This window comes from Tenrec ecaudatus, chromosome 2, assembly GCF_050624435.1.
Source record: "Tenrec ecaudatus isolate mTenEca1 chromosome 2, mTenEca1.hap1, whole genome shotgun sequence".
Classification (NCBI taxonomy): domain Eukaryota; kingdom Metazoa; phylum Chordata; class Mammalia; order Afrosoricida; family Tenrecidae; genus Tenrec; species Tenrec ecaudatus.
In genome coordinates, this window is record NC_134531.1 from 158,258,694 (window position 1) to 158,283,023 (window position 24,330).

Genomic DNA, 24,330 nt, shown 5'->3' on the forward strand with positions numbered 1-24,330 from the left:
AGCAAGCTGCGGGCCGTATCTGGGCCAGAGGGACGGGAAAACAGGGTCGCAGTGCTGTCTGAGTGGGAAGTCTGGGCCGCTGTGAATGAGAAAGGAGTGTCCTCTGGGCCCAGTCAGAGTGGCTGCAGCAGGGACTCTGACCAATGACGGGCAGGGGCAGGAGTGGGCAGCCGGCTGGCCATGGGGCAGGACACAGCTCAGCCTTAAGAGGTGCCCTCGGAGGGCCTCGGGCCTAAGGCCGACCTGCTGACCACGGGCAGTGTGGGAGACACTCCCCTGCCCGGGGGGCCATACACTAGACAACAACCAAGTAGACAGTAGAGAAGTAAATTAAGCATCTCGAGGTCCTGCCTGTCCTTGGAAGGAAGAAGGCGGAGGCGGCAGAAAATAGCATGGTGGTTGGGGGAGGGGGGTGCCTCTTGAAGAGGTGGTGTTTGCGCTAAGGTCAGAAGCAGAAGGAGCCTTCCCCGGGAAGCATTGGAGGGAGGGCACTTTGGGCAGAGCCCTGCAGGTGCAAAGGCACTGAGGCATGAAGAACCCTCGGAATCTCTAAGAGGCCAGTGCAGCTGGTAAGGTGGGCCTGGGCTTTCTCAGTGCTATGACTGCAGTGGACAGAGAGCCCGGGCAAGGTGGCCTGGCACCCTATAGTCAAGTCCTTGCCCGAGCAAAGCCGGAAGGGGAGGGTGACTGAGGCAGGTCCACTTCTCCCTGGGGCCCCGGGCACCATGGTAGGGCTGGCCTCCCAGGGCCCTGGTTTTCAGGAAGGGAAATACTTTCCCATGCTCCCCTTGCCCCATCCCACCATTCCCATCAGCCCCTGGGCCCCAGGACTAGCATCTTCCTCTTTTGAGGTTCCCAGGTCTTGGAACTCCCACTTCATCCTGGGACGGAGGGGCTGAGGGAGGAAGGAAATTCTCACATACCACTTTCTCCAGGGACTCTGCTCTGTTCCCAGGCTGACAACTGGTAACCCTCAGAACTCTGGCCCCCACCCCTTCTTCCTCCCCCTCCCCCTCTCCTTGCCTCCCTCCCTCTCTCCCCCTGCCCACCCCCTTCTCCGGCTTAATGACTTCCACATGGGCCTCTGGAGGCTGGAGCCAAGCCTCCCAGCATTGTCTGAAATCTCCAAATTTAGAAGAAATATGAAAATTGTCAACCACTCCTTCCTTAGGGGGTAAAAGCAACATTCGGCACCCGGGGCAGGTCAAGGCGAGGTGGTCACGTGGCAGGCGCCCGGGCCAATAGGGGACCCCCGGGAGGCCTCGGCACCCGCCACGCCCCGACACCGGGCTCGCCTCTTCAGCTCTTATAAGGTAAAAGGCACAGAGGCTCCCGTGGCCCGGGAGCCTCGGGCAAGGGGCTGAGGGGAGGGGGGCCCAGTGCCAGCCGTTTAAAAATGCCCCCATGCTGTGAGGGGTGCCAGAGGCTGGGTCAAGTTCACTGAGGAGCAGCAAGCTGGCTCCCCTCTCGCCTCGCAAGGAGTCGCCCCTGGACTAGACTCCAGCAGAGGTAAGACGTGGGCGCATGCCTGGGGCTCGTGGGGCCTCCGAGCGGGGCAACTCTGCTGTCTTGCTCACCAGCCCTGTGCCGGCCGGCCGTTCTCCTCTCTGGGCCCCAGTCTTGCAGAGCACCGGACTGGGCTTGGTCTCGGCATCCATCCTGCCCTGGCCGCTCCAATGCTGCAGGCCTGTTGGCCTTGAGGACTCCTTGTCCCGGGGGCTAAATGTCACTGTGGATCAAAGGAGCGCACAGAATTCTCGGTGTGCAGTGCGGTCCAGGCTGCACAGATGAGCCTGCGTGCCTGTGCTGGATTCTCCTCCCGGACTCCTCAGACACTAGGCTTCTTCCTTGTCCGGCGAGGTATTGATTTCCCTGCGCCCGGAGCCTGGTCTCCCGGCAAGGACGCTGTGTTTAAATGGCTTCAAGAAGCAGAGCTGAGGAAGCAGGGGTCTTAGTTTCGGACTGAGAGTGGATGATTCCGGTCAGCGGAGAGGCAGGCATGCTGGCTGTCCGCCCGCCTGTAGCCCTGGAAAGGCGCTGGGCCCGGCCTGGCCCTGTCACGCGCTGCCTGGCTGTACGGCCCACGGATAGACGCCTTGCCCTCTCTGGGCCACGGTTTTCCCATCTGGCCCCTGTGTGAGATGCGGTTTCTGAGCTCCGATCAGAGACCCCTCCGCTGAGACCTGCCTTTTGCCCCCAAAGGCTTAGATGCCTGAAACAGGTAGGAGCCTTTGGAGGTTGAGCCTAAAGTGACGGCGAGGAGGTTGCTAGGTTGAGTGCGGTCCACCTAAACGAGGCCTGTGTGACTATCGCAAGGGCGGCAGTTCAAAATCACCAGCCGTTCCCCGGGAGAAACATGAGGCTTTCTACTCCCAAAAAAGAGTTACAGCCTTGGAAATGCACCCACCCCACTCCCAGGGGGAGGGGGAGCAGTTCTACTCCGTCTTATAGAGTTACTATGAGTCAGAATCCACCCGATGGTCAGTGCTGGAGTTGGGACCCACACAAACAGCAGCCGACGTGGCACTGGAAGCCACAGAGGGAAACACGGCCATAGGTCACCAACAAGGGGCTGGCCGCACTGGAGCAGAGGTCAGGCCGGGCTCCGTAAAGGGGAGTAAGAATGACTATATGGCACTTATGAGACTCCGGGGAATATGCTACGATCTCTCTCCTTTTGGACTAATTTTTTGGATCTTTACAGTAATCTTGTGAGGTAGATGCATTTACTTTCCTAAGGGAGGCCCAGAGAAGTTGGGTAGCTTGTTCCAGCCACACAGCTGGGGTCGTGAAGCCCAGATACTGTGTGCTGGCTGCCTCGGAATGGCTTGTTCCTTGCCCCTCCCCTCCCCTGCAGAGGGGTCTCCCTCTCCTGACCTGCTCCTCCTTCGTTACCCTGAAATTTCCTTTCGGTGGCTCCAGTGTCTCTCATGGAAGGAGCAAGCCACGGGTTGCCCTTCAGGCCTTCCAGGAGTCCCAAGAAGGAGGCCTCGGCAGCCCCCTCTTCTCACAAGAAGGAGATCCCTTCAAGCATAGAGTGTATCCACGCCTGTGCCACCAGGAGACAGCACGGGAGGCCAGCTACCAGATCATCCAACACCAATACCAAACCCATGCCCGGGCCCGCACTGCGCGAAGGAAATGCACACACCCACACACACACGCCACCCCGCCCTCGTGATTCAGGGCACTGACTGAGCTAGACGGGGACTCCCTCTTCTTCCAAGCCCCCCACCCCGCTGCCTTTGCACCCCACTGCTGCTCAGGGCAGGAGTTTACAGCTGCTCCCTCGGAGCCACGCAGAGCTGTTGGGTCAAGTCAGCCCCCGCCCAGCTCCCTCAGGACCCGGGAAGCACTGGGACACGGAGCCCGGAGGAAGGGGAAGTCCCGAGCCATGGACCTACTGAAGGGGGCTGGTCTACCAGACCCCCCTCCTCGGGCTGGGCCCGACCTTCTCCTGCACCTGCCACCTATAGCCCCCCACGGTTGGGGCCATAGCATTGTGTGGGAAAGCACCGTGAGAAGGGCTACTTCCCATGGCTGGTCACTGTTTCCATCTCCCTCGGTGCACATGCGCCAGATTTTCTCTGAGATTTGCACCCAGACTTCAACCGCCGGGGCCATGGTGCTGCTGGCAGGTAAGCATGTGACTGCTCACCTTGAGGTCAGTGGTTCAAAGCTACCTGCTGCCCCTTGGCCAGAGAGCTGAGGTGTAAAGTTTGACGGGCTTGGAAACCCTCACAAAGGCCACTGTGGACAGGCACAGACTCCATGGTTGAGGAGGGTGCAGGGCAGACACCTTGACAGAGAGGCCCAGAGAAGGTTCTGGGGCAGTGACTGCCTCTTGCAGCACCTGGATGCCTGGGTGATCAAAGTCCTCGAGGCACTGATGTCCACACATTCCATCTTATGCATAACGCCTGTGTCCTTTCCAAAGGGAAGCGAGAGACAGAAGTTGTGATGCAGGCCTAGCTCCTGCAGGTACCCTGCTCCAGTCCGTGTGCACATCTACGGAAGCGCCCCGCAAGCCAAGTCACAGAGCACCCTCTGGCCCTGGGCCGGGCATGGACACTGCTCCCAGAGCCCTCCCAGAGCCAGCAGTGGCTCCGTGGCCAGGTTCCAGGCTGAGGTCGCCTGTGGGGTGATCTGCAGGAATTCGGGGGAAAGAGCCCGTGCTGGCTGTCACTCGTAATGGCCTGTCTAGACAGGCCCCAGGGGGCTGCAGGGCACATTGCAGGACCAGGCAGAGGCCAGCCCCTTCCCCTCTTGCAAAAGAGGCTTGTTAGAGCAATACTCCAGAATTGGGGACCTTTTCTCCAAATTAAAAAACAATAAAAAAAAAACCACTACCGTCAAGTCAATTCTGACTCAAAGCAACCCTGCAGAAGAGAGTAGGGCTGTCTCTGTGGGTGTCTGAGCCTATAACTCTTTACAGGAGTAGAGAGCCTCTTCTCTCTCTGATGGAGTGGCTGGTGGTTTCAAACTGTTAACCTTTCAGTTAGCAGCCCAACACGTTACCCACTAGGCCACTCGCAGGTCTCAAATCCACTCACTTTCATGGGTGACCCACTGTCTCAGTCGTCCAGGGCAGCTCTCACAGAAACACCACAAGGGCCTGGCTTTGACAAACAGAAATTTATTCTCTCACCATCCAGAAGGCTGGACGTCTGGATTCAGAGTGCTGGTTCCAAGCGAGGGCTTTGGAGGAGGATACCTTTTGATACCTGTGGGCCTGTCTTCTTCGGAGAGCAATGTATATCTTGTCATCTATCTTCCCCCAGGACTAGAAGGGTCCCAGGAGGGCAGGTGTGTTCAGCTACTGGTCCTGAGGTCTCTCTGTCTCTCCTCACTTGTTTAATCTCTTTGCTGTCTCAAAGGAGATTGGCTCAAGATACAGCCTCGTCCTGCAGACTTGATCCTGCCTCATTAACAAAACCTCCTCCACTTCTGCCTCTTTAAAATCCCCAAACCCAAACCAAACGTACTGCCATCCAGTTCACGCCAACCCGTAGTGACCTTGGGTAGAACTGCCCCTGTGGGTTTTTGAGACTCTGTTTACAGGAATAGAAAGCCCCATCTTTCACCCATGGAGTGGTCGGTGGTTTCGAACTGCTGACCTTGCAGTTAGTCGCCCCACAAATAACCGCTAATAACCGCAAATAACCACAAATAACCGCCCCACAAATCACCAGGCCCCTCTGGATTTACAACAGAAAGGATAAGCCCATCCCCTCCCAATGGATATGCTAATCTGCTCAGCTCACAGCTTGGGGAAAAAATGACTAACAAAGAGAGCCACAGCCAGCAAGATAAGACTCACTTAGAGGGCCACACTGAAATCTGTGACACCCTCTGGGACCATCTCCTCCTGGCCCCTTTTGCACAGATGAGACACTGAGGTTGACCCCAGAGCTTGGAGGGAATCCCTGCACCCAGGTGATGAGGGCCCAGTTCGGGTCAGGGCACAGCTAGGTTCCTGAGAGTAGGGGTCTGATGGAGGCAGGATGCCTGCGTTGGAAACAGGTGGGTCTCTTAGCAACTGCGTGACTGTGGGCCTGTTAGTGCTCTGGTGGTGTAGTGGTTACACTCATGAGTGTTGGTCCGCCGCTCGCTGGGGGACAGATGGGGCTTTGTACTCCCGTAAAGACTTACAGTCTCAGAAACCCCCAAGGGCAGTTCTACCCTCTCCTCTGGGGTCTCTTTGAGTGGCATCGCCTCGATGGTGGCGAGGGCAAATGAGCTGCCGCATCTCTAAAGTGTATGATGAGAGGAACTGCCCCATCGAGTCGTCGAGTTGTCTGTTTCAAGTTGCTGTCTTAGAACAAGGCCTGGCCCAGAGTCAGTGCCCCAAACCCACTGCCGTCAAGTGGGGTCTGACTTGTCGTGACCCTGGAGGACAGACTCTGTTTGCGGGAAGAGACAGTCTCAGCTTTCTCCCATGGAGCCACAGTGGGTTTGAACCCTTGGCCTGAGATCAACTGTCCAGTGCTTAGCCTACTGTGCCGGCAGGGCTCAAAGTACTCAGTCACAAGACAACTCCTCCAGAGGGGATGCTGGGAGTGGGTCAGGGTGGTGTTGGAACCAGACGCCGGGCATTGGCTAGTGTCACTTAGTGGCACCTGTGAAGAATAAGGAAATGTCAAGTGTTTTGTTGAAAATCTATTTACTGAGGGAACTGCTAACATGAGGTTCTGAAGGGTGACCTCTCTAAGAAGGGAAGAGTGTGGATACCGAGCTCCGATTCTTTTTTGAACTGGGGGGGATAAACTCCTTGTTCCTTAACCATAGCAACTGCCATCCCTCGGGGTTTCGCAGGGGTGGCCCTTGGGAGAAAGGAGCACCATCCCTCTGGGAACCCAGAGACTCTAAGAGCTTAATAGTTTGCCCAAAGCCACACAGATTGTACATGGCCAACGTGGGCTCGAAGGCAGTTCTGTCTGGCTCCAGGTCCCCTGTGTTCTTAACTGCTGTAGCCGAGCCTGCTTGGTAGAACCAGCTCTGACTCTCACCTGCCTCACAGGAGAATCCCTTGGCTCTTGAAGGACGGGGTATCAGAATGGCTTCCTTCCTTTTGGATGCCTCCTTGTAGAGTGAGCCTTGTGATGACCAGGGACACAGAGGGCCCCTTCACCATCACCCCCACCCCCCACTCAGGGGTAAAAGGGCCAAACATGTGAAAATACAAACCATTGTCCTGCACAGGAAGCACCCTTGGCTGGGCTGACTGCGTGTGGTCTCTGCCAGTCTTGCGCTGCCCATGTCCCGTACAACCCACAGGAAGGAGCCACCTGCTAGATCCAGGCTGGAGGGTGCAGCCCCACCCAGGCTCCTCCCAGGAGTCCCTACCAGCCCAGACCTAGGCCTGCCCCTCCAAGACCCCTCCTCTAAGCTGAGCTGTGCTCTGACAGGGACCCAAAAGCCCATGCCCCTCAGTCTCAAGACTCCAAACTGGAAAATACACTGAGCCCTGTGAGCCCAGCAGCCACTAAAGCCCGCCCATGCCTTTCTCCTCCTCCATGTCCTCCTCCTCCTCTCCCCTTCCTTCTCTACCTCCTTCCCCTCCTCCCCCTTCTCCTCCTCTCCCTGGAGACAGGCATCCAGGTCAAATGCCCATGATAACTTCCTGGCAGCCCAGCTCAGAGCTCTGGTCTATGAGACCTGGGGCATGAGACACTGCAGCCCCAGTAAGACTGAGGGCTTCTGCTGAGACTGCCTGAGCAAAGGGGGAGGAAAGGGAAGGGAGCCTGAGACTCCTGCCAGGCCTGCCCACCTTGGCATGTGCTCTCTGAGCTCTTTTGGGCTGTGGGGCACCAAGGTTGGGAAAGGTAGTGGCGCCCAGGTGGAGAGCTCTGTGTGCAGGGAATGGGGCCAGGCTGGAGAGATATTCTCAGGAGAGGGGCGAGGCTGGCATGGCGGCGGGGTGGGGGGGGGGGGTCGGGGGGGGGGGATGGTGGAGAGGCAGAAGAATTGGCAGAGGGGCTTCCTTCTTTACCCTGTTTGTCATCTGCCCCCCAATGCCATCAGGCCAAGAGCCCCAGTGAAGGTGAGAGACCTGAGAGGCTCGACTTGGTGCCCAGAGATGGGCAAAGAGACCTTGGGGAGGGCTCAGGAACGGTGGGCACCTGAGTGCTGCCGTCAAAACCTTCAAATCTCTGAAGAGCCTCCTGAGAAACAAGGACTTGTTCTTTGGAGTCCCAGGGAGACAGATGCTGGCAGGATAGTAGGAAGGAGGTTCTGGGAGTCTGTCCATAAAGGGACCCATGCCTGAGAAATACGGAGGTCCCTGTCAGAGGTGTGCAAGCTTAGCGGGGACAGTGGAAAGAGGAGTCAACGGTCAGAGAAGGCTGGGCCTCTGAGCCTTTCCCACCACCAGCCTGGGATCTCGTTCTAGCTGCCTGTAGCCAGATTCCCAGCCAGGCAGGACTTCACGTCTACCCCAACTCCGCACAGGGGCCTCTCGGGACCCTCCCTCCCACTTCTTTCCACCCCTGTGCTGCCTTCTGCCATCCCCAAGGAACGCCAGCTCTAACCAGAGAGACCTGGAGCCTGAATGTGAGGCTGAGGTCCTCAGGGAACCCCCAGCTGACAGCCTTCCCCCCAGCAGGAATGAGGTAGAAGGGGCCAGTATTCCAGAGAGGCCTGTTCCCACACTCCAGAGACTGTTAATGGAAACTCCAGGCAGCTCACCAAGATGCTGACGATTCAGTATCAAGACGCTTTCGTCCTCCTTTTCTCTCCAACACCATCTTTTCTCTGGTCCCCGGGCCGTGGGTGGGGTGTCACAGGAGGCTGGGAAAGAAAGCAAGCATCCTCAGCAGGCTGAGTCACAGAAAGATGGGAGATGGAAACTTTGGGTGGGTGTGGACGGGAGGCAGTTGGTTCAGGGCCTGGGGTAAGGCAGGCATATGGGACTGGATGGAGGGAAAGAAGCAGCAGCCTCGGTAGTAACCAGACCTAGGAAGGGTCCCAGGGAAGAGGCACAAGCGCTGATCACACCAGTGGGCATCCCTCAACACTCAAGACCAGGGATTCCCAGAATAAAGTCAGAGGGGCTCAAGATTGGGGCTTCCGGGAGCCTTGAATGATGGGTCCCTACCTCACACCATATCATGTTGCTTCTGAGTATTACTGTCCGCATTTCACTCACCCGGGTGACCCTGGATGGTGCTTAATAAATATTTCTGGACTTGAATCCTGGACGTTCAGCATCATAGCCTTTTGAGAGCTGAAAAGGACCCCGGAGAGCAGCACCAATGACCATTATCTCCTCTGTCACAGATGCAGAAAGCAGACAGAGGCTTACCCATGGCTGTACTGCCAGAGGGGCCACCCAGCCCTGGGCTTCCTTCTTTGCCTCTGAAGACCAGAGACTGTGGTGTGCTCCTCAGAGCCCAAGGCAGGGAGACAGAAGAGAGGTGGGTGCCCAGCCAGGAGGAAATCAGGTGGCAGCTGTCTTCAGTTCTGGTACCTTCCACAGCCAGGGGAAGTTCCCAACACTGGGGAGAGGCCTCTGCATGAGAAAGAGCCCAAGGCTGGGAGCCCAAGCCTCTGGTTCCATCCTCAGCTCAGCCTCAACTCTCCATTTGACCTTGAACAGGAGACCCCTTCTGGTCTCAGAGAATACAGTGAGGGGGGCAGGCCCTAGCAGCTCAGATGTCTCATCCAAGTCCCACCTCTGAAACTTGAAATCTGCTCTCTGTCCAGATCTGCCCAGGCTTCTGGTCTACCCAAATCGTGTACTAACCAGAACCCAGATCCCTGCCCTGAGTCCATGCTGAGTCACTGACACCCCACCACCACCACCCATTGGTTCCTGAGAATGTAACTGTTGACGAGAGTAGAAAGCCAAGTCCAAAGAGCTGCTGGTTTCTAACTGCCGACCACGCGACCGCAGCCCAGCGCCGAGCCTCTCTACCATCAGGGTACCAGAAGACAGCAGCAGCCTCAGCAGAGAGGCCTCCGGCATCCCCTCTGCTGTCAACAACATCTGCTTAAGCCCAGGCTGAGCCTTCCAGCCTTCAAATTCCCCGGAGAGGCCAAAAGTGGGGAAGGCCCGTGAGCTCACCCCAGTGATGGAATAAGACCAGAGAGGTTCAGCAGGTTCCCCAAGGTCTCACAGCAAGTCACGTCTGGACAAACCTGGCTCTCCAGTCCACTGCCCACATGGCCCAATGACAGGCACGTATGCCATCCCTTCTCTCTGGCTCCTCCCTAGGAACCCTATTGCCTCTTCCCTCTCCAGGAAGCGGTTTCCACATCTGCAGACCAAGGAGACTGGCAGACCAGGTGCCTGGAGCAGCCCCGACCCTCAGCACTGGGGCTTCACCAGAACCGGCCTTGCCGGACCTCTACCCTTTCTTCACAGACTATGGTGCTGCCTGGGCCGGGAAAGCCCATCGAGTCACACTCCCACATGGCCCTGGCCCTCTCTGGGGAGGCTGGGCTCCTCTCAGAACTACAGGCTCCAGCCGGGCTCTCTGTCTCTGAGGATCTGGAAGTTTCTTACCATAAAAGGGCAAGCATGCCTCCTGCTGCCAGCCCCGTGAGGGGAAAGGCTGAACTATTTTTAGAAATCTCCAGGGTTTCACTCCCAAACCCAAGATGAAGACTGTGAGCCTGCTGATACCCCCTCCTCATCCTCTCCAGCCTTCACTGGCTCCCCCCCTTTCCCTCCTCTTCTTCCCTGTGCCCCCTCCCTCCCACTGCCAGCCCCTCTTCCTGCCCTCCCCCCGCCCTCCTCCCTCCGCCTGCCCCATCTCGGCCCCTACTCCTCCAACCCTTCCACAGCCACCTCCTTCCCTTTCTGCCTCCCCCAGATCCATTTTTTAGAAAGTAACACATCTGCACCCCCACCTCCTTCTTAAATACTATTTACAACACAAATTCCAAACATCCGCCATCTGGTTCTGGGAAGAGCCAGGAGATATTTGGAGAAGGAAGTCATGATTGTTCCATCTTCAAAGCCAAAGGGACATGAAGGCTCTCCCTCCCCCGCCTTCCTCCGGGTGCCCCTCTGTGTGGTCCCCACAGAGCATGCTTGGGAGCCCAGCTGATCTCCCTCCAACAGGCTGCTGCATGACTGAGCTCGTGACTTCTCTCCAGGCCTCAGTTTCTTCATCTGACCAATGGGAGTGCAACCAGGGTGCCTCCGATAGTCCTGCTTGATGACTTCGAGTCTGGATTCAGAAAACCCCATGTGGTCTGAGGCTCCGGACTCTGCTCTGCTCTGGGGCCAGCTGGGAAGTGTCCTCTACAACTCTTAATGCCCTGGGTCCTCCCTCTTCCCCCTTGGTCTATACAGACCATTCACCTTCGTCCACACTCACACCAGGAGCATGGGATGCGTCCAGCCAGCTCCACCTGTCTGACCAAGGAGGATCCTGGATGGACATCAACGAGAACTGTCCCCTCCCACCACAGGCTGCAACCGCCAGCCTGAGACCCGGAGAGGCCCGCAGTGACATGGCAGGTCTCTAAGAGACCTGGGGCCCAGCCTACTACCCTCCTCAGTCACCACCCCAGAAGAGACCAAAATCGTTCTCAGCCAGTTAGCTGTCAGCAGCCCTGGGAGTGGGGAGGCCCTGATCTTCGTACAGCGGCAGCCCCGAGTGTGCCATCAGCTCCTTGCTCACGGCAATTTTTCAAACAGGAAGGAGGGTGCAGGCTAGAAACTCAGGCTGGCAAGGGCAGAGCAACAGCCCAAATTAGAAACCCTCCCCACCCCAGCCACCCCAGCCCAGTCCTGCTTCTGGAGATGTGCAGACCCTGACAGGGCCCAGCTGGCCTCACTTATACTGAAATGCTGCCCCTGCTCCTAACCCCTCTCCACGAACACTAACACACATGTGACAAAGCAGCAGGCGAGCTAGCTCCCTGGTCTCTGGGTGAAGCAGACCCAGAGCCTGGTCTGGCCTCATAGTTGCCGTTAGGAGCCCTGGAGCGGGCTCCGGCTCACAGTGACGCCGTCCCATGTGCAGCAGAACGAGCCGCTGCCTGCTCCGGCTCCGCGCTTGCAACTGTCCTTATGTTTGCAGAACGGTATTGTTGCAGCATGGTGTAACCCACCTTAGCGAGGGCCTTCCTCTTGTCCGCCACCCTCTACGCCACCAAGCGAGATGTCCTTCTCCAGGGGCTCGGCGCTTCCTCTCAGCATGTCCAAAAGACGTGAGACAGTCTTGTCATCCTCGCTGCCGAGGAGCCTGCTGGCCGTGCCTCTTCCAGGACAGATGTGATTGCTCTCCCAGCAGTCCTCCCCAGCACCAGCACCCAAATCCATCATCTTCTCTGCTCTTCTCCTTCAAGTTCAGGAAGTCGGTCTGGACCTTGTCACTCACTGTGTGCGTGACCTTGGAGGAGGGCTGTGACCTCTGACAGCCTCTGCCTCCTCATCTGTAAATTGGAGAGAAGAGTGCCTGGCTCCTGAGTGACAGTGGAACCAGATCAGGAGATCTATCTAGAATAAAGCACAGGGCACCGCCAGGGCCGTGCATCGCTAACTGTCCTTGTGATCGTCACACACCCAGGGAAGCCTGGTAGGCACCGAGCCTGATTTAACACAAGACACAAGAAACACAATTGCCGGCAAGTAGACTCCAACTCACGGGAGTCCCCCTTTGTCAGGTGGACCCACCTCGTGTGGTGTTCAATGGCTTCTGTCTTCAGAAGGCCTGGCCTTTCTCACTGGGAGGTTCCTGTTGGACTCGAACTTCCCACCTTTCAGGTAGCAGCTGGGAGCATTCACCACTGGCACAGCCCAGCATGCGTCTCCACCCACAATGTCAGGCACCACCCACCACGCTGGGAGTCTGGGCCTGCAAAGGGCTCAGGCCTCCAAGTCCCCTCTCCTCCCTTTCGCCGGCATCTCTCTCATTTCCGCCTGGAGCTGCATTCTCAGGCCTGCCTCAAAAGTCCCGGGCAGCCACCCTCCCTGGGGAGGAAGCAGGAGCGTGTGAGGCTGGTGAACTCCAAGGGCCTCCCAGGGCAGGCAGTGCTCTGGGAACCGAGGTCCAGGGCAGTCACATCACTCCAGCACTAGCACTGTCGCCTTCCCAGCTCCTCAACCGACCTCTGCCTCATCCTCTCCTTCCGCTCTCCCCAACGCCCCCCAGGTCCCTGCTGATAATGAACCCTGCGGCCAGTCCCTGCGCAGAACTTGACGACATCAACCTTATTGCTTCACCAGCAAGCCTAGGACGTCAGAAGGCACGGAGACTCAGAGAGGTAAAGCCACTAGGTCACACAGCTGGGTCCAAGGCAGTCAAGTCTGACTCCAGGGCTGTCTTCTCTTTGCCTTCCCAGCATGCTCTGGGCTGGGCCCTCAAGGAGCATGCAGGCTGCACAGACACAGGCATCGTTAGTGTGTGCTTGGGGAGCTGCGGGCCAGAGTCCCTGCAGAAAGAGCTAAGCAAGGAGCTGTGTGCTTGCAGGGACCTCAGCCTGTGACCATGGTGCCTCCATCTGGTCCGCAGATGTGGTCTCAGCCCCTCATGTTTCTTGGAAATGAGCAAGACCAGGAGAGGGCACCCACCAGCTTTGGCAATGACTGTGAGGATATGCGCTCTGTTTGTGGTCCCTCTGCTAGGCCTGCCCACGCTCAGGAGTCAGCTGGGTCAAGTGTGAGGAGGCCTGGGTTTAAGGTCTACTCGTCCCAGGTAATCCTGGGCATGTGGCAATGCCTCATTCTCTCACAGCTGACAAAGGAGAACTTCCCCGGGGGACTGGGGAGCAGGTCACCAAGTCTAACCTCTGGCTGCAGCCCAGTGCTTGGCCAAGGGGTCCCCAGGGCTCCTCCCAAACCTGGCAAAGGGACCCTGCTTCCTGCCTCTCCAGAGCCCTGTTTGAGCACTCCCGGGTTCTGAAAAGTGAAGGCCCTGAAGCCACAGCAGCCACGGGACTGCCCTTTCGGCCTTGGCCACCACCTCCCCCGCACGCAGGCTCTGGTCCACTCCTTCCTGTGCCTGTGAGGTGGTGTCGCGCTCGGCTTTGACTGATGGGGCTGGGTGTGCTGCGAGGGGAGGCAGCCCCTCTGTGGAAGCAGGCAGGCAGAGCAGAAGCGATGACTGTCCAAGAGCAGAGGTCTCCTGTCTCCCGCTGGCCAGGCCTGGACAGCCTGTTAGAATGTAAGGTGACCAGACGTCCCGCTTTTGGCGGGACAGTCCCGAATTTTAACAATTTTTCCCGCATCCCGCGGCATTTAAAAAAAGTCTCAATTTTTGGAAAGAATGCACGATAAGCTAGGGTATACGGTTTTCGGCTGCCACGTAGCTCTTTCGCCAGGATATGCATTTTATCAATGGTGTCCCGCTTTACCAATGTTAAAATCTGGTCACCTTATGTTACAGCCTGGTGAGTGGTCAGGACCCCATGCCCGGCTCTGAGGCCACACAACACTCTGCATGCTTCCAACCGCCGCCATCTTTGTTCCTTTCAGGCAAAGGCACAGGCTTGGGGCGGCTGGAGGGAACCCTGACAACTCTACAACTCTGTCATCACAGGAGCAAGAACCCCAGTGAGAGCACCTCCCGGGATCGGAGGAGGGCGGGCAGCAGGCAGCCTGCAAACAGAACAGATGAGTGAGTTCCGCCCTCTGTCTGCCTATCAGGCCCCCACATCCACTCCACACTCTGCTGGCAGCTCCTGTGATAGCCTGGCACCCTGGGGATACACCTCTACCCCCCTCCCAACACCCCCAGCCCTCACAACGCTCCCGAAACCATGCCTAAGACTCCAGCAGGCAGAAGGACACTCAGTGGGAGAAAGGCAGCCCAGAGAACAGAGTTGGAAAGAGTCCGTCCATCACTGCCGATCCAAAGAAGGCCAGCAGATGCGTTGCCTAGCAACCGAATCTTTTGCCTGTCAGACTTTGACCCGAGTGGGAAGCAGGCCTCGTTTGTGGAGAGATGCCGGACGGCACCTACACCACAGCACACAGTGGAAGCGGCCGGCTCAGCCTCCATCTGCTCCGCTGTCCCCTCAGTGTCGTGGGCAGAGCGCAGCTGCTCCACAGGGTCTCCAAGGTCGTGAGCCTCCATGGGAGCAGACGGCCTAGTCTCTCTCCTGCAGAACGGCTGGGGGGGTTGAACCACCCAGCTTTCCATTAGCAGCCTGACACCTGGCCCACTGCTCTACCGGGGCCCAGCGCCTACCTCCTACTAAGGTCAAAATCTGCTTCCCAAATGATCCGGTTGCTGTGCAGTGTTTACGCCGCCTGTGTTCTTGCGGGCCAGAAGGGAACTGCTTGTGCGCCTGTGAGGGTCTGAGGTGTAGACGGACAGTGAGTGGAGCCAGAGAACAGAAACCCAATCAAGAACCAGGACTCCACTGGGCCCATCCTTCCCACAAACCAGCCAGGCAGACCCTGTGGAGGTTGGTGACTGAAAGGCTAAGAGGAGAGGGTGGAGAGTCATGGCCCCTGACCAGGGTGTGAAGAACTCAGACTCAGAACTCAGAGGAGCTCAGGAGCTGGAGACTGGGACAAGTTACATGCTGTGCGCCTCTGCGTCTGAGGAGAAGCAGCCCTAGGGCCGTGGGGGTGAGCGAGGCCAGGCTGCATCCTGAGTGCACCAGCAGGAAGCGAAGAAACAGTTACAGTCCTGGTGCCTACTGTTGCCACCGACTCAGGCGATCCTTGCGCAATGGGATCGGCCTGTTCTGATCCACGGGGTTCACTTGGTTGATTTTTTTTTAGGTAGACCACAGAGCCATTCACCCAAATCCTCCTTAGTTTGAAAGTCCCACCACTGGAAGGTGCGCAGTATGGTAGCCTACCCGGAGGACCGTTGGCAGGAGCCCAGCCCTGCCCCCTGGACACACGATGCAATTACCTTACTGCCGTGTAGGCGAACCACGGATAAAGGCACTCGCCTGCGGGTGGTGGAGCAGGCAGGGCAGGGGTGCCGGCCCCTGAGCCATGTGGAGAAACTGAGGCCCAGGCACTCAGAGGCCCAGGCCCAGCTGGATGCAGAGGGTGGATTGCGGTCCCCAGCACGGGAGGATGGAAAAAGTGGAGGAGTATTTGGAGAACCGAGAGGAAACGCGAAGGAAGCAGAGCTCCAGGAAGAAGCTGACATTCCGGAGACGTGGAACAAAGCCCAGCCTGTCTTATGTAAAGCAGCCCACCTGTTCAACCCTGCACGCCCCACGCGGGTGCAAACGTGCATCCCAGCAGCATGCACATCCAGGCCCTTCCTCTCTAACAGATGACCCCAGGAGACTGCATCTAAACAGATTGGATTAGGAGGGCTGCAGGCGCCTCCTGCCCGCCTGTCCGGCTCCAACACTAAGCAGGCCTGCCGAGCTGTCAGCTGCGGTCTCTCTCCACTCTGCTGACGGGCGCGCAGCCCCTGGCCCTCCCCAGGAAGGGAGCTGGGGTCCGGGTGGGGGTGGGGTGGGGGGGAGAGCCCAGGGCCACTCAAGAGCACACAGGATGTGAATGCTTGTGGGAGGCACGTTTCCCAGCCGTTCCCAGCAGCCCGCCTCCTCTTCCCCAAAGTCCCCGTGCAGCCTCTCCCACGGTCACTGCTGCCCAGAGGAGCAGAGTCCAGGGCCCAGACCCCACGCAGGTTTCCCGCTCAGCCCCACAGCTGGGCCGAACCGGGGGTCTTCAGTTTGGGGATGAGACACAGGCAGACACTTCAGGATTGTGTCCCAAGGTGGGCAAGGGGCGAGGGCGGGAGGTGAGGGGGGAGGGAGGGGCTGTGAAAGTAGAAACCTGTGCTTTAAACCTGGATTACGGACTATAGGACACACATTTTTAATTGCTAGGAGGCACTGAGTAATGTATGTATTCTGAAAAGGGGGTGGTAGCCAAATAAATTTGGGAGCCCATGCTGTAGAGGGGAGGTGGGAACTTGCTACAGCGAACAGAAAGACAATGCCATCCTGCTTCGCCCCGGCTTATCCCGGCCTCAGAGATGCTTTGGGGGTTGGCGCCTGGCCCACGATGCTGAGGGGACTCATGAGGTCACCCTGAGTGGGTGTGGGGACATGGAAAGAATGCGCTGTAGCCCCCCGCCCTGTTGCTTCAGAGAACAAGCTCCTAGAGAGGGTGGGTCTTTGGGCGCTGGGTTCCCCAACCTTCCAGGAAGCCCCGTCCAGCAGAGCCTTTTCCAGATGGTGCGGTCCCGGCGGGTGCACAGAGTGCTCAGCTGATAACCATGAGGCTGAAGGCGTCGCCTCACCTGAGGCACCTGGGCAGTCAGGGTCAGGCAGCTGGTGATGAACGGTCACAGCTCTTAAACCCGGCGGAGCTCACGAATTGGGATCATCTCAATAGCAAGAGGTCTGCTATTTTGTTGTTTTTAATGTGGTTGAAGACTGTCACAGGAGGAGCCTTAGCAGTCAACCTATTTGGGACACAGACCTTGTAGTCCGATAGTCCTGAGTTCAAATCTCGCCCAACTCACTCCCTGGCCTGTCCCACCTTTTCCCCTTGAGTAAAACAGGGACGCCCAAGTTCCCACCTCAGGGAATTGAGTAAAACAGGGACGCCCAAGTTCCCACCTCAGCTCTGAGAATTGCTTCTTACACCCTTGAGACGCCCAGAGAAGACCAGAGGCCTGGAGAGGTCAAGGGCTTGCCCAGGCCGCACCAGGAGTTAGGGGTTGGGTCAGATTCTTTCTCTCCAAGCGCTCCATACAAGCCCTTCCTTCCACTCACACTTCAAGCAGGTACAGGTGATTCCTGGCCATGGCCGGGGCCAGGCCTCAGCCTCTGTGACTACCCCAGGTGACCGTAGTGGCCCCTCACTAGAGTAGCTGGAGAGTGGGGGCAGAGTGGGGGCCACCCAGCCCAGCGTGGCCTGGCCATATAAGGGAAGGAGCCCAGGAGGCCTCCTCGCTCCAGCCCCCGGGGAAATCCAGACAGCTCTGTTTATTTTCTTCCTTCCAGCTTCCCCATCATCTACTCCTCTCCAGAGCCTCCCGGCAGAGGACGGGCATCTCCCCACTCGGCGACATGCCCCTGAGACAAGCGGGGGACGGCCATCCTCCCAGGGGGCAATTCTCAGGCCAGCACTGAGGCCCAACAGGTAAGAGTCTGGGCCCCCGTGGTCCAACTGCATCCTTTTGCCAAAGGGGGTTTAGGATCTCAGAGAGGAGAGGGGGCTGGCAGGACATGACCATGCAAGTTGGTGCCAGAACCTTGGCCTGTGCGAGGGGCCCCTCGCCTTCTAACCGAGGCAGAGGAACTTCTCGTGGGTGAAGTGGACAACACACGGGGGCTTCCAAAACAGGGCCCTCTCAAATATGCATTCATTTAAAGGAGACCGAGACCGGCGACAGACTGGGGCTCACCAGTGTCTGTCTGGCTGCCTAGCAAATGGGCCAGCAGGCCAGGAGAACTTCCTGCCCCTCGGCCCCCCTCCAAGCCCACATTAGGGAAGCCTTCCAAGTTCACTCCCCCGCAGGGAGCCTCTCTGCCCTCCCAGACCTGGAAAGTCTTCTCTGGGTCATCTCAGAAGTGACTTGGCTCTGCCACTTGGCTACCTTCTCAGGGCCCTTCCTCCAACCCCCACCTCGGAGCCTGAGTGTATGCCCATCCTACTGGGTCTCTGCTCCCCAAGAACTTGATGTGCTGGACGGACAGGGGACACCGTGTGTCCCCGACGGAGTGGTGCATTGGTCAGGGGAGGAGACACTCGAGGGTCCCAGGGCCTGTAGCCCCCTGCTCCTGGAGAGTCTTTCCCCCTTGGAGGCTCAGAGCTACACCCGGATCAGCACAGTGAAGACATTTAATCCACGGCTCTTCTTGCCCCCACGGAGAACCCCGTCACCACCGAGGCAATTCCAACTCATCACGAGCGCCCAGGACAGTCGAACTGCTGCACACAGTTTCCAAGTCTGTAACCTTGCACACTGAAGCAGACCACCACACCCCCTGGCTGGACTAGCACGGAGCTCGCCGGGAAGCACTCCGCCAGGAGTCCCTGCGATGGTCACTGTAGACCCCAAGGACCAGAAGGGCTCTGCTGACAGCCACAGGCCGACAGACCAAGGGCCACAAAGGAGAGGGAGGTCTGTCTGTCTTCTGGTCAGAGGATGTACCTCAGTCCCTACACCCAGATCCTTCCAGGGGACGTGGGGAGGCCACCCATCAACCTCCTGCTTCAAAACTCAGGAGAGTTGCTACCCTGGCTGCCAAACCCTTAGCCTGATGAGGGGCTGGGGGGATAGTTCTCAACTCCCCCAGTTCAAGTCCTGCCTCGGAGACCCTGGCCCAGCTGCCTTTCCTTTCTGGCCCTGTGTGTGGAGATAACAGCCCTCCCTCCGCAGGTCCTCTCTAGAGCAGGCGTGATAGGCACTGTTCTTCAATGCCAATCACTTAGTGGTCCCTTTGGTACCTCTGCCAGATCCACATCCACTCATAGTGTTTTTAAATGTAGTAAGAGTCCTTTAAATTTTTTTCTTTTTTGGAAGCATTTTCTGTGAATCGGGTGAAGGTTTCCAGAGCAGATCATTGGTTTTGCGTTCAGTAATTTATACTCATCTTGTCTTATCTTGTTCATTGCATTCCCCCAGCTGTGACCTAATTTACCTCTCCCCTCCCTGGGTTTCCTGCTTCCATGCCTCTTTCTTGTCTAAGCCTCCTTTCTTGTCTAAGTCACTGTCAGGAAAAGACTGGCTCTTGTGTCATGAATGGTCGATTCTTCTGAGGTGCGTGTACACACCTTGGTTATTGTTCCCCTCATAGAGGGCCATTGTTTGGCTGACAATTCAGCCGTGGGGTGAGTTCCGTTCCAGACCCACGGGGTCCATTCCAGACCCAGGGGGTGATTAAGGGACATAGTCATGGGTCTTCCATGAGTCTCTCAAGCCTGGTCTCTTTCATGGTTTGGGGTTTTGATTCCCATTTTCCCCCCTTCTGCCCAGGACCTTTAAGGCAATTGCTGGCTGTAGGAGGAGCAGTGGGTAGTGGTAGTGGGGCACCATCTAGTCCTTCAGTTCTCAGGATCGGGGAGACGGATGTTCTCAAGTTCCATTGGTCCATTGGAGGCATGGTTTCTAAGGCTTTCAATGTTCATCATTCTTCTTGTTCAAATACTTCCATGTAGACTTTATGGAGCTCCTGCCAATGAAAAGGACACCCCTATGCATACGTAGAAGAGAAGGGTTAAAAATCGATGCCGCGAAACTAAACCAACATCATTCCCATTGAACCTGCTGCTGCGGCCCCAGGGGCGCTGGGGAAGATGCTCAGAGAGCTGGAGAGGGGAGGGCCGTCCACGGAAGCTTCTCCTCTGCCTGAGAAACAGAAGGACTGAAGGGGAAATCAGTGGGGTTCGCAAGCTCCCGAGTTAGATATAGGAGCCCAGGGGTGCAATAGTTAAGCACTTGACTGTGAACCAAAAGAGGGTGCTTCAGACATTGAGCGGATCCACAGGACAAGGAGCTGGACTTCTGCTCCCACAGGGCCCCGCCGAGGAAAGTCCCTGGGCGGTTCGACTCTGTGACAAGGGTCACCATGAGGCATCCCATTCAACTGCACGCAAAGCCATTAGTGAGTGACTGTGAGGCCAGAACCCCACCCCACCCCCAGATTCCGCACCCCTCGGGTCACCGTGGGAAGCCAAAGGGGTCAGGTCGAGGGCTTTGGAAGCAGTCCCACAGCGGGCGATTCGCAAGGGACTGTCCTCATTGGCTTGGTTCCTTCAGCAAACCGTCCTCATTTTGAGGCCCTCCCTCCCCGGGCCCCTGCCACCAGCCTAAGGGGTTTCTCTCTCAGCCGGCTAAGTTCCACTGAGTGGAGCGGACAGGCATCCATCACCCCAAACGTATGCTGCCCCATTTTGAAGTTGTGCTCTAGCCAAGGGCAGGTGCCAGAGACACCCCAGCAAGAGGCTGGCAGGGGTGTGGGGGTTCGGGTCAGCAGTACCTCAGGCGCTGTGGCCGGCAGGGGTTTGGGGGTTTGGGTCAGCAGTACCTCAGGTGCAGCGGCCCGAGGGGTATGCTCACCCCACTCTCCCCAGAGATGCTCTCTCTTTTCCCTGCTTTTCCCAGCCCCCACGGACCCCCCCGGGAGGGTTTGTCACCCAGCATCTAGGCCAGCGTAGTGGCCATCGAGCAAAGTGGGGGGTGGGAGGTGGACTGCTCTGGGGTTCTCTCAGCAGGGGCAGACTGAGTGGGAGAGGGGCTCTGCCTGCCTGCCTGCCTGGACATTCTTCTCCAAGCCTGGGGCTCAGGGGGCGATGAGCCAACTACAGTCGTTCTCCCCAGCCGGCTGCACATGACACCATTCCGTCATCAGGGACAGAGCCTGCAACCAGGCCCAGGGACCCCCGTTAGAGCAGCAGGGGCCTGGCTCTCAGAGCACTGGGGGGCTGGGAGGCCACCCAAGCTGATCGGCTCTGATCTCAGTGCTGGTAAGTAGACAGGGCCCCTCGAAGGTGGCCCAGGAAGCCCGACAAAATTGACATCACAGGTGGAATAAGGGTTTAGGAAGAGGGTACTCAGGGGCATAGGGGCGGGGGCGTGGGGGCAGTGGGGTTAGAGGAGTCAGATGTCTGCAAAGCCCGAGGGCTTCCATGGCCTCCAGCCTCTGGTGAGGGGTCCCAGACTCAGCTGGAGGACAGTGGGGATTTCAGGGATTTGGGGATTTCAGGAAGGAGAGCACTGAAAACACTCACGGGGGCTGTGTGGCAGGGCGGGTAGGAAGGTCAGGAGTGGAAGCGAAAGCCCTAGTCCAGGCAAACATTGGTGACATGACATCAGGGCCCCAGAATGGTACCTCCTGCGTGGGACCCAACGGCAGGTCCATGTCTTGTGACTATTTCTACGAAGGTCCGGGAGAGAGACAGCCTCAGAGACAGAGGGTTGCCCAGGTCTGGGAGTGGTGAGCATTCAGGAGCTGAAGGCTCAGGGGTGCGGGCTCTGTGTTGGGTGATGAAATCATGTAAACGAACTGACCGTGGTGGCAACAGAAGCACACGGCTCTGTGCATTCATAAAGCTGTGCTCAAACGGCTGGGCTGGGTGTCATTCAGCCACTTTTAGAAGGAAAAGCTGGTGGGGGTTGGGCAGGGGAAGGGGGAATGTAGGCTTGCTCCCAGCAGGGCCAGGCCCAGGGTGGTAGGCCCTGCTCACAGTCAACGCTAAGCTGAGGTCCTCTCCACCCCTCCCCTGTCCAGGTGAACCCCCCCCCCCCGCACCCCTGCCGGAGCAAAGCCAGGAGGCGCCCTGTCTCCCAGCCTGAGGTGCAGTGCTGCATCTCTGGTCAGTTGGGAGTCTGAGATGAAGCACTGTAGCTCGGGAAGGGAGAGGTTGTTCTACGACCATCAGCCTGGACGTGGTGAGTGTGCGAGCTGGGGGTGGGGGGCAGGGTAATGGGAAGCAGAGCCAGTCGTATCTCTGTCTCCAAGCTGCTCTCCGCGCTACTTCATAACCAGCTTGTCCACCGGTAAAATGGGGGTGGATTGGTGGCCACGACCCAGCACACTGCTTCCACTGGCTCCTTCTGAGTCCCCTGACCGGCACCTCGGATCTGTCAGGGAGCCAACCCTGCCGTATTGGGGCACGCTTCAGCATCCTTCTCAACACGGCCCCATTATTTCTATTTATTAGAAACAGATAGCCATTATAAATGTTTCCTAGTTGAAACCCATTCACCACTGAGGGTTAGCGGGTTCCTTCAAAATCAGCCTAAGTGCCAAAGTCCTTTCAGCCTAAGTGCTAAAGAAAGCCCTGGGCTTTGGGTCAGACCCTCATTCTCTGTGCTCCTGGCCTTGGCCCCAGGCCATTGCCAACCCTGCCCCAGCATCTCACAGTACGTGAGTTCCAGTTGGTCCTAAATTTTCTCAGTTTGGGAATGGGGGAAACTGAAGCTCAGGGAGGCTATCTCTGAGGACATCACGAGGTGAGACTGGAAGCCACCCTGCCCATTGGTGCAGAGCAAAGCCGCCCCTCTGGCTGGAGGCTCCAGGTGACACATGCATGAGCCGTGGCTGTCATGGGAGCCTGAGGGTTGAGGGGCCAGAGGCTTTCTGGCCAACAACCTCTGACGGCAGATGGCAGTATTCCCTAGGGCCCTCGATGTTCCAGTCACTGCCCCTGCCCAGGGCAATGGGCCCTGTCCTCAGTGCATGGTGCTCCAGCTGACTTCTGCCGATGGGGCCAAATGCAGAAGAACAGGCCAGCTGGCCCCGGGGGACACGGTGCCCAGCTACTGAAGGCCACTCTCCCACCTTGTCCTCACGGTCCAGTTTTCCCAGGAATCCCTTAGATGCTAAGATGGGGATTCCTGGAAATACTGTTCTTGAGGTCATGGTTTAACAGCTGGATTCGCCTTCCTCCCACCTCAGAGATGCGCCCGGGGCCGCCACTCACGGGTGGGACTCAGCCCACAGCAGGAAGTCCCCGTGCTGAGGTAAGAGGCCAGCAGACTATGTCCGGGCGCCTGTACGTGGCTTTTCTTTCTGTTGGGCCCACGCACGCTTGCGCAACATTTCACCACCATCCCACACTTGGAGAGCGTGTCCTCGGTCCCTGAGCGGAGCAGGGTCACCCCAGGCCACCACAGAGCAGGTGGGTCTTCTCGCCCGCACCCAGTCTCGGCTCTCCTGTGACTGATAAACCGATGAACACTCCAGACGCGTGTCCAGATGTTTATTAACTTTGCAATGTAAACGGAGAAAAGTACTTCATGCAGTGCATGTGCCACAGGGCCAGGGAAAAATGGCAGGTCTTGCCAGAGAGAAGGATTCAGAGCGCCCCCTTGTGGGGGCCCTGCCTCTGCCCACTGCAGTCCTCACAGTGTCTCACTGGTCCCTGCAGCGCCCAGTGAGCCGGCTCCTGCATCCCCAGTTCACAGACCAGGAAGCCAAGGCCCAGAGAGGTGGCGAGCCTTACCCGCGGCCCACACTGTGAAGCAGAGATCAAATCTGCCCTGTCTGGCTTTTAACCATGGTGCTGCGGGGCAATTTGGCCCGGCCTGCCTGGTGGGCTGTCTCCCAGCAGCCTGCTCCCCATAGGGGAGAAGGGGAAACAAGCCTTTACGCGGCCCACATGCCTCCCCGAGGCCCTGAGACGCTAATAAAGTGCTGGACCCTGACCTGACTGCGTCCTGTTTCTTCCTGGGAGCGTGGGGTGGCAGGGAACGGGGAGAAGTGGAAGATATTAGCCCCCCAGGTGCCCCCACATAGTCAGATACTGCCAGAGCCCAGAGAGCAGGGTGGACACACCCTCCACACGCCCTGAGGGCAGCCGCCATGCCGGGTGTAGGGATGTCTACACAGGGAGGGAGGGTGGGACAGACCCCCAGGTCCCCCCAGGTCGGTCTCTGAGGTCATCAGCTATGCCGTGAGCATCGTGGACAATGCCCGCAGACACTGGGCCACAGCCCTCCCACCTGGGCTCAGCCTCTCCACGCTGCCACGCAGTGAGGAGGCGGGGGGGGGGGGGGGGAAACAAACATTTTGAGGGAAACAAGAGGACAACCTGGGGAGAGAATTCCTCCAGTTGACTCTCCAGGCAAGGACCTCCCTCCTCTCTCCTCTGAGTGGAAACCATGCTGAGGACAGAGCATACTGCCCCCACCCACCTCCACCGGACCTGGGGCTGCAGTGGGGGAGCCAGGGCGGGCATATCTCTCCCATCACAGCCCCAAGCCCAGCTGCCTATCCGCCCTGGTCTGTCTTTCTCAGCCATGGAACTGACCCAGCCTCCTCTGGCTCACCACCTCTGCCCTCAGCGAAGCTGCCTCTGTGTCTCCCATGCCACACCCACCAACACAGGGGTGCTGGGCCCCCACAGACCAGCTCTTGGGGCTAAGCAACCCCACCCCACCCCCACACCCCAGGAAGACCCTCTGGATTCATCTCCGTGCGGCTCCGCAAACATTC

At 58.1% G+C, this 24,330-nt stretch overlaps 1 long non-coding RNA gene across 2 annotated transcripts; it reads left to right on the forward strand.

Annotated features, from left to right (window-relative positions):
• The first annotated feature begins 1,332 nt into the window (after positions 1–1,332).
• On the forward strand, positions 1,333–23,877 carry LOC142439437 (uncharacterized). Of its 2 annotated transcripts, XR_012782858.1 has the most exons (4): positions 1,333–1,509; positions 12,609–12,720; positions 13,931–14,072; positions 17,389–23,873. It is a non-coding gene; the product is annotated as an uncharacterized LOC142439437 (long non-coding RNA). The 2 variants fall into 2 exon arrangements; XR_012782857.1 differs by having other exon boundaries at positions 13,931–23,877.
• The last annotated feature ends 453 nt before the right edge of the window (positions 23,878–24,330 follow it).